This window comes from Trichechus manatus, unplaced genomic scaffold (genome assembly GCF_000243295.1).
Source record: "Trichechus manatus latirostris isolate Lorelei unplaced genomic scaffold, TriManLat1.0 scaffold00019, whole genome shotgun sequence".
NCBI lineage: Eukaryota > Metazoa > Chordata > Mammalia > Sirenia > Trichechidae > Trichechus > Trichechus manatus.
The window spans coordinates 5727553-5736797 of NW_004443955.1; the positions used below are offsets into that span (position 1 = coordinate 5727553).

At 44.4% G+C, this 9245-nt stretch overlaps 6 non-coding genes across 6 annotated transcripts; all 6 read right to left on the bottom strand.

The window, feature by feature from the left end:
- Window positions 1–371: 371 nt before the first annotated feature.
- On the bottom strand, window positions 372–451 carry LOC111819855 (small nucleolar RNA SNORD115). Its single transcript, XR_002823428.1, has one exon. It is a non-coding gene; the product is annotated as a small nucleolar RNA SNORD115 (small nucleolar RNA).
- Window positions 452–2079: 1628 nt separating this feature from the next.
- Window positions 2080–2160, bottom strand: LOC111819858 (small nucleolar RNA SNORD115). The gene has a single exon (XR_002823431.1). It is a non-coding gene; the product is annotated as a small nucleolar RNA SNORD115 (small nucleolar RNA).
- A 1591-nt stretch (window positions 2161–3751) lies between these two features.
- LOC111819838 (small nucleolar RNA SNORD115) lies at window positions 3752–3832 on the bottom strand. The gene has a single exon (XR_002823413.1). It is a non-coding gene; the product is annotated as a small nucleolar RNA SNORD115 (small nucleolar RNA).
- A 1628-nt stretch (window positions 3833–5460) lies between these two features.
- LOC111819834 (small nucleolar RNA SNORD115) lies at window positions 5461–5541 on the bottom strand. The gene has a single exon (XR_002823409.1). It is a non-coding gene; the product is annotated as a small nucleolar RNA SNORD115 (small nucleolar RNA).
- Window positions 5542–7155: 1614 nt separating this feature from the next.
- LOC111819849 (small nucleolar RNA SNORD115) lies at window positions 7156–7235 on the bottom strand. Its single transcript, XR_002823423.1, has one exon. It is a non-coding gene; the product is annotated as a small nucleolar RNA SNORD115 (small nucleolar RNA).
- A 1622-nt stretch (window positions 7236–8857) lies between these two features.
- LOC111819864 (small nucleolar RNA SNORD115) lies at window positions 8858–8938 on the bottom strand. The gene has a single exon (XR_002823436.1). It is a non-coding gene; the product is annotated as a small nucleolar RNA SNORD115 (small nucleolar RNA).
- Window positions 8939–9245: the final 307 nt, after the last annotated feature.

A 9245-nucleotide genomic window follows, 5' to 3' on the forward strand; every position in this document is an offset into this window, starting at 1 on the left:
TTCCTGGGAATACTCAATATTCACCATGAATATCACTGCCACTTACTCAACCAGTCGTGCTCCAGAAATAAACCCGGGGACACGTCTAAGCTTATTCTGAAACCTCAAATGCCTTTGGTCCCAATTTCTGTTGTCCAAGGGTAGTAGGGGATAAGGTGAAACCACGATAAATCACTCACCTTGATGCCTTCAAATGCTGAATTTCTGGGCAGCAGGACTTTCTAAATAAAAAGGGTCCAGGGAAGATCCACAGAATGAGCTCGACTGTCGTCAGTCACTAGGGCTTTCGATCACTTGTGGAGGTGGAAGGCACCAAATGGGGGTCCACTTGGACCAAGATAAATAAGGTTCGGCAAAAGGAGTTTTCTTCTGGACCTCAGCGTAATCTTATCGAGCATGATTTTTATGTCATCTCTGTCTTCAAGACAAGATTAGGTGTCATCATTGACCTGAGAAATGTCACTCCCCAGGTATAAATCCCCTGAGATCTCAAGAGGAATACCATCGATGTATTCCTGTCAGCTCGGAATCACACCCAATGAGTGTTCACACATCGTTTTCCAGTTTCCAGTATTGGTTGACTGACCCCTATGAAAGCAAGAAGATGGAGATCGACCTCACCGTGAACAGTTTTGCAAGGACAAAGCAGTAAGACAGAGATCAACGAGGAGACGTTCATCTTCTTATGGCTATGGTCTTTCCCACATATTCCCAAAGCTATGGATATGGTGGAGAAATGCACATGGAAACCAGTAGAGACACCGCTGACTCTTGATAGAAAGCACATAGCATGCAACCTAAGGAGGAGCTCTAGACATCTCTGGTCGCACAACCAATTCTCTTGGGGTTTAGAGCAAGAAGATGCTTTTCCATTGTTTAGCACTGGCTGATCTATTAAAGAAAGCCATTACCTTATCCACAGCCATTGTCTAGTGTGTGGAATCTCCAAGGAAATGACACCCAAGTTTCCACAAAATCGGGGGATCTACAAGTACAAAGGCAGGACACTTGTCAAATGTATTCCTTTCCAAGGAGGGTGCCAACACTTCTTCTAGAAACTCCCATAGTCCCATTGCTGTTGGATGTCACACTTCACCCAGGTAAAACCCAATCCTCCTCATGCAAAGAAAATCACAACAGAAGGTACCCATCTATCCCAGTTTTCCAATCATCTGTGGAACCCTAGAGATACAACACAGAGCACCAGTCTTATGACAACTCTACAGGCTTCCAACCAATTGTCAGGAACAACGATCTTGCCACACATGGAAAGCAGCAGTTATGCCTAAATTCCATTTAAGGAGATTAAGGTGATCATGACTTTCTGTGGTATGCACCCTAAAAGCAGTCAAGACCCTGACTCCTTTCTTAACCACTGGCACCAACCCTGAATGTCACATTTGGATGCAGATCTGCGCAGCTACCTTTTCTTTAAAGGGACAACCAGCTATCAGACTACCTGTTCGTTCATTCAATTCCAAAATTCCTGGGAAAACCTCCCCGTGGAAGCGAAGGTTCCAGCGGCAATTGACACAGACTTTAAATTAGAGGAAGTTACCAGAGTCAGGGTAGAGCCCCTAGTGATTGCCATTCTATCAAAATGTAAAACAAAAAAATTGGCTACTTGTGCATTTCTCCCAGTTCAACATAACATGTCCCGTTGGGAGCCAGGCTCTTGAAAATTCCTCAAGTGGAAATTGTTCCAAGTTCCTGGGAATTCTCAATATTCACCGGGAATATCACAGCCAATTAGTCAACCAGTCGTGGTCAAGAAGAAAACATGGGGGCACGTCTCAGCTTATTGCGAAACCCCAAATGCGTTTGGGCCACCATTACTGTTTTCCAGGTGTAGTAAGGGATTAGCTGAAACCGCGTGAATCACTCAACTGGATGCTTTGGAATGGCGAGTATCTGGGCAGCACGTCTTTCTAAATCATAATAAAGAGGCAAAAGGCAAGGAATGAGCCTGACAATCAACAGTCCCTTAGGTGTTTTGATCACCTGTGGAGATGAGAGTCATCCAAATCGGGGTCCACGTTAACCAAGACAAATAAGCTTGAGCAAAAGGAGGTTTTTTCTGGGCCTCAGCGTAATCCTCTTTAGCATTATTTCTGTGTCATCATCTGTCTTCAAGATGAGTTTAGGTGTCAGCATTGACCTGAGAAATGTCACTCCAAAGGCATAAATCCCCTGAGACCTTAAGAGTCTTACCACCAATATCTTCCTGTCAGCTCGGAATCACACCTGATGGGTGTTCACACATTGTCTTTCAGTTTCCAGTGGGGTTGGACTGACCCCTAGGAAAGTAGGACGACAGAGATCAACCTCACCATAAAGCGTTTTGCAATGACAAAGCAGTACGACAGAGATCAACGAGGAGAATTTCATTTCTTTTGGGTATGCTCTTTCCCACGTATTTCCAAAGCTATGGAGGAAATCAAGACTCCCACACGCAACCCAGTAGAGACACCGCTGACCAGTGACAGAAAGCGAGAAGGGTGCAACGTAACAAGGAGCCCTAGAGGTCCCCAGTGACACAATTTTCAGGGGGTTTCGCACAAGAAGAGGCTTTTCGATGTTTTATCCCTGGCTGATCAATTGAAGAAAGCCATGTCCATATCCACAGGAATTGTCCAGTGCGTGGGCTCTCCCAGTCGATGACACCGAAGTTTCTTGCAAAACTCACGATCTACAAGTCCGCTGGCAGGACACTCATGAAATCTACTCCTTTGGAAGGAGTGTGCCAACACTCTTCTAGATACTTCCATGGTCTCATTACTGTTGGACTTCACACTTGGCCCATTACCAGAACCAATCTAGCTCATGCCAACCAAATCACAACAGAGGAAATGCATTTCCTCCTGTTTTCCAACCATCAGTGGATCCCTAGGGATACAACACAGAGCACGAGTCTTATGACAAAACTACAAACTTCCAGTCAACTGTCAAGAACCATGATCTTTCCCCATGTGGAAGGCAGCAGTTATGCCTACATTCCCTTTAAGGAGATTAAGGTGATCATGGCTTTCTGTGGCATGGAGCTGAAAGCAGTCAAGTCCTTCACCTCTTTCTTAATCATCGGCATTCACGCTGGAAGTCGCTTTTGTACACAGATCTGCGCCGCTAACTTTTCCTTAAAGGGACAACCAGATATCAGACTACTCATTAAGTTCATTCTCTTCCAAAATTCCTGGGGAAACCTAACTGTGGAACTAAAGGGTCCAGCGGCGATTGGCACAGAATTTAAATTAGAGGAAGTTACCAAGGTCGCCGGTAGAGCCCCTAGCGATTGCCATTCCATAAATATTTTAGAAAAACACACATGTCACCCTGGGACCAGGGTCTTGACAATTACTCAAGTGGAAATTGTTCCAAGTTCCTGGGAATACTCAATATTCACCATGAATATCACTGCCACTTACTCAACCAGTCGTGCTCAAGAAGAAAACCCGGGGACACGTCTAAGCTTATTCTGAAACCTCAAATGCCTTTGGGCCCAATTTCTGTTGTCCAAGTGTAGTAGGGGATCAGTTGAAACCACGATAAATCACTCACCTTGATGTCTTCAAATGTTGACTTTCTGGGCAGCAGGACTTTCTTAATAAAAAGGCGGTGGGGGGGAAATCCACGGAATGAACCTGACTGTTGTCACTCACTTAGGGCGTTTGATCACTTATGGAGGTGGAAGGCATCCAAATGGGGGTCCACTTGGGCCGAGATAAATAAGGTTCAGCAAAAGGAGGTTTCCTCTGGGCCTCAGTGTAGTTCTATTGAGCATGATTTTTATGTCATCATCTGTCTTCAAGACAAGTTTAGGTGTCATCATTGACCCAAGAAATGTCACTCCCCAGGTATAAATCCCCTGAGATCTCAAGAGGAATACCACCAATGTATTCCTGTCAGCTCGGAATCACACCCACTGAGTGCTCACACATAGTATTCCAGTTTCCAGTATTGGTTGACTGACCCCTATGAAAGCAAGACAATGGAGATCGACCTCACCACAAACCGTTTTGCAAGGACAAAGCAGTAAGACAGAGATCAACGAGGAGAAGTTCATCTTCTTACGGCTATAGTCTTTCCCACATATTCCCAAAGCTATGGATACGATGGAGAAACACACATGGAAACCAGTAGAGACACCGCTGACTCTTGATAGAAAACATGTAGCATGCAACCTAAGGAGGAGCTCTGGACGTCTCTGGTAGCACAGCCAATTTTTTCGGGGTTTCCAGCAAGAAGATGCTTTTGCATTGTTTAGCACTGGCTCAAGTATTAAAGAACGCCATGACCATATCCACAGCCATTGTCCGGTGCGTGGAATCTCCAAGGAAATGACACCCAATTTTCCAGTAAATCTGGGGATCTACAATTCCACTGGCAAGACGCTTGTCAAATCTTCCTTTCCAAGGACGGTGGCAACACTTCTTCTAGAAACTCCCATAGTACCATTACTGTTGGATGTCACACTTCACCCATGGACAAACCCAATCCACCTCATGCCAAGAAAATCAAAACAGAAGGTACCCATCTACCCCAGTTTTCCAATCATCTGTAGAACCCTAGGGATACAACACAGAGCACCAGTCTTATGACAACTCTACAGGTTTCCAACCAATTGTCAAGAATAATGATCTTTCCGCACGTGGAAGGCAGCAGTTATGCCTAAGTTGCCTTTAAGGAGATTAAGGTGATCATGACTTTCTGTGGTATGCACCTAAAAAGCAGTCAAGACCCTGACACCTTTCTTAACCACTGGCATCAATCCTGAAGGTCAGTTTTGGATGCAGATCTGCTCAGCTACCTTTTCTTTAAAGGGAGAACCAGCTATCAAACTACTCGTTCGTTCATTCAATTCCAAAATTCCTGGGTAAACCTCCCCTTGGAAGCTAAGGGTCCAGAGGCAATTGACACAGACTTTAAATTAGAGGAAGTTACCAGCATTGCCGGTAGAGTCCTTAGCCATTGCCATTCTATAAATATTTAAATCAAAAAAATTTTTCTACTTATGCATTTCTCCCAGTTCAACATGACATGTGCCACTGGGACACAGGGTCTTGAAAATTACTTAAGTGGAAATTGTTCCAAATAGCTGGGAATTCTCAATATTCACCGGGAATATCACAGCCAATTAGTCAACCAGTCATGGTCAAGAAGAAAACCAGGGGACATGTCTCAGCTTATTCCGAAACCCCAAATTCATTTGGGCCACAATTTCTGTTGTCCAAGTGTAGTATGGGATGAAGTGAAACCACGTGAATCACTCACCTTGATGACTTGGAATGGTGGGTTTCTGGCCAGCAGGTCTTTCTACATCACAAAAACAGGCAAAAGGCAAAGAATGAGCCTGACAATCAGCAGTCCGTTAGGTGTTTTGATCACTTGTGGAGGTTAGATTCATTCAAATGGGGGTCCACTTTAACCAAGATAAATAAGATTGAGCAAAAGGAGGTTTTTTCTGGGCCTCAGCGTAATCCTATTGAGCATGATTTTTATGTCATCATCTCTCTTCAAGACAAGTTTAGGTGTCAGCATTGACCCAAGAAAAGTCACTCCCCAGGTATAAATCCCCTGAGACCTCAAGAGGTCTACCTGTCAGTTCAGAATCACAACTGATGAGTGTTCCCACATCCTCTTTCAGTTTCCAGTGGGGTTGGACTGACCCCTAGAAAGGAGAACAGAGATCAACCACAACACAAAGCATTTTTGCAATGACAAAGCAGTAAGACAGAGATCAACAAGAAGAAGTTCATCTTCTTATGGCTAGGCTCTTTCCCACATATTTCCAAAGCTATGGAGAAAATCGAGACACCCACATGCAACCCAGTAGAGACACTACTGACCAGTGACAGAAAGCAAGAAGGGTGCAACGTAAGGAGGAGCCCTAGAGGTATCCGGTCACACAAACAATTCTCAGGGGGTTTCGCACAAGAAGAAGCTTTTTGATGTTTTAGCCCTGGCTGATCTATTGAAGAAAGCCATGTCCATATCCACAGGAATTGTCCAGTGCATGGACTCTCCCAGGAAATGAAACCCAAGTTTCCCACAAAACTCCCGATCCACCAGTCCGCTGGCAGGACACTCATGAAATCTAGTCCTTTGGAAGAATTGTGCCAACACTTCTTCTAGAAACTTCCCTGGTCCTGTTACTGTTGGATGTCACACTTCACTCATTGTCAGACCCTATCTAACTCATGCCAACCAAATCACAACAGAGGAAACCCATTTCCTCCTGTTTTCCAACCATCAGTGGATCCCTAGGAATACAGCACAGAGCACTAGTCTTATGACAAATCTACATGCTTCCAATCAACTCTCAAGAACCATGATCTTTCCACATGTGGACTGCTGCAGTTATGCCTGAATTCCCTGTTGAGGAGTAAGGTAATCTCGCCATTCTGTGGCATGGAGCTGAAAGCAGTCAAGACCCTCACATCTTTCTTACCAACTGGCAACCACCCTGGAAGTCGCTTTTGTATACAGATAGGCGCAGTTAGCGTTTACTTGAAGGGAGAACCAGCTATCAGACTACTCATTAAATTCAGTCAATTCCAAAATTCCTGGAAAACCTCCCTGTTGAAATGAATGGTCCAGCAACAAATGATACAGACTTTAAATTAGAGGAGGTTACCTGGGTCGTTGGTAGAGCCCCTAGCGATTGCCATTCTATAAATACTTTAGAATAACACATTTGTCTACTTGGGCATTTCTCCCAGTTCAATATGACATGTCTCCCTTGGACCCAGGGTCTTGAAAACTACTGAAGTGGAAAATGTTCCCAGTTCCTAGGAATTCTCAGTATTCCCCATGAATATAACTGCCACTTCTTTAGCCAGTCGTAGTCAAGAATAAAACCTGGGGACACGTCTAAGCTTATTCTGAAACCCCAAATGCCTTTGGGCCAGAATTTCTGTTGTCCAAGGGTCATAGGGGATGAGGTGAAACCACATTAAATCTCTCAATCTGATGCCTTGAAATGCTGAATTTCTGGGTAGCAGGTCGTTCTAAATCAAAAAAAGAGGTAAAGAGGCAAGGAAGGAGTCTGACAATCATCAGTCACTTAGGGGTTTTGATGTTTTGTGGAGGTGTAAGGCATCCAAATGGGGGTCCACTTGGACTGAGATAAATAAGGCTGGCCAAAAGGAGTTTTCGTCTAGGCCTCAGCGTAATCCTATTAAGCATGATTTTTAGTCATCATCTGTCTTCAAGACAAGTTTAGGTATCATCATTGACACAAGCCATGTCACTCCCCAGGTATAAATCGCCTGAGACCTCAAGAAGCTTACCACCGATCTCTTCCTGTCACCCCGAATCACTCCAGATTAGTGTTCGCACATCGTGTTCCAGTTTCCAGTTTCGGTGGATTGACCCCTTTGAAAGCAAGACAACGTAGATCGACCTCACCACAAACTGTTTTGCAAGGACAAAGCAGTAAGACAGAGATCAACGAGAAGTTCATTTTCTTATGGCTCTGGTCTTTTCCACATATTCCCAAAGCTATGGATACAATGGAGAAACCCACATGGAAACCAGTAGAGACACGGCTGACCCTTGACAGAAAGCAAGAAGCATGCAACGTAAGAAGGAGCCCTAGACGTCTCTGGTCACACAGCCAATTCTCACGGAGTTTTGCCCAAGAAGATGCTTTTGCATTGTTTAGCCCTGGCTGATCTATTGAAGAATGCCATGACCATATCCACAGCCATTGTCCAGTGCATGGAATCTCTGAGGAAATGACACCCAAGTTTCCAGCAAAACTGGGGATGTACAAGTCTGCTGGCAGTACACTCGTCAAATCTATTCCTTTCCAAGGATTGTGCCAACACTTCTAGAAACTCCCATAGTCCCATTACTGTTGGCTGTCACAGTTCACCCATGGTCATACCCAACTGACTTCATGACGAGAAAATCACAATACAGGAAAGCCATCAACCCCAGTTTACCAATCATCAGCAGAACCCTTAGGATACAACACAGAGCACCAGTCTTATGACAACTCTACAGGCTTCCAACCAATTGTCAAGAACAATGATCTTTCCACACGTGGAAGGCAGCAGTTATGCCTAAATTGCCTTTAAGGAGATTAAGGTGATCATGACTTTCTGTGGTGTGTACCTAAAAGCAGTCAAGACCCTGACACCTTTCTTAACCACTGGCATCAAACCTGCAGGTCGCTTTTGGATACAGATCTTCCCAGCTACCTTTTCTTTAAAGGGAGAACCAGCTATCAGACTACTCATTTGTTCATTCAATTCCAGAATTCCTGGGAAAACCGCCCCGTGGAACCTAAGGGTCCAGCGGAAATGACACAGACTTTAAATTAGAGGAAGTTACCAGGGTCGCCGGTAGAGCTCCTAGCAATTGCCATTCTATAAATATTTTAGAAAAACTCATTTGTCTACTTGTGCATTTCTCCCAGTTCAACATGACATGTCACATTGGGACCCAGGGTATTAAAAATTACTCAAGAAGAAATTGTTCCAAGTTCCTGGGCATTCTAAATATTCACCATGAATATCACTGCCACTTAGTCAACCAGTCGTGGTCAACAAGAAAACCCAGGAACATGTCTAAGCTTATTCTGAATCCCCAAATGCCTTTGGGCCACAATTTCTATTGTCCAAGGGTAGTAGGGGATCATGTGAAACCACGTTAAATCACTCACCTTGATGCCTTGAAATGGTGAATTTCTGAGCAGCAGGTCCTTCTAAATTGCAAAAAAGAGGAAAACGGCAAGGAATGAGCCTGAAAATCCACGTCGGTTAGGTGTTTTGATCACTTGTAGAGGTGAAACGCATCCAAATGGGTGTCCCCTTGGACCGAGATAAATAAGGTTGGGCAAAAGAAGGTTTCCTCTGGGCCTCAGAGTAATCCTATTGAGCATGATTTTTATGTCTTTATCTGTCTTCAGGACAAGTTTTTGTGTCATCATTCATCCAAGAAATATCACTCCCCAGGTATAAATCCCGAGATCTCAAGAGGCTTACCACCGATGTCTTCCTCTCAGCTCGGAATCACTCCTGATGCGTGTTCACACATCGTCTTTCAGTTTCCAGTGGGCTTGGACTGACCCCTAGGAAAGTAAGACAACAGAGATCAAACTCACCACAGAGAGTTTTGCAAGGACAAAGCAGTAAGACAGAGACGAATGAGGAGAAGTTCATTTTCTTATGGCTATGGTCTTTCCCACATATTTCCAAAGCTATGGAGAAAATCGAGACACCCCCACGCAATCCAGTAGAGAC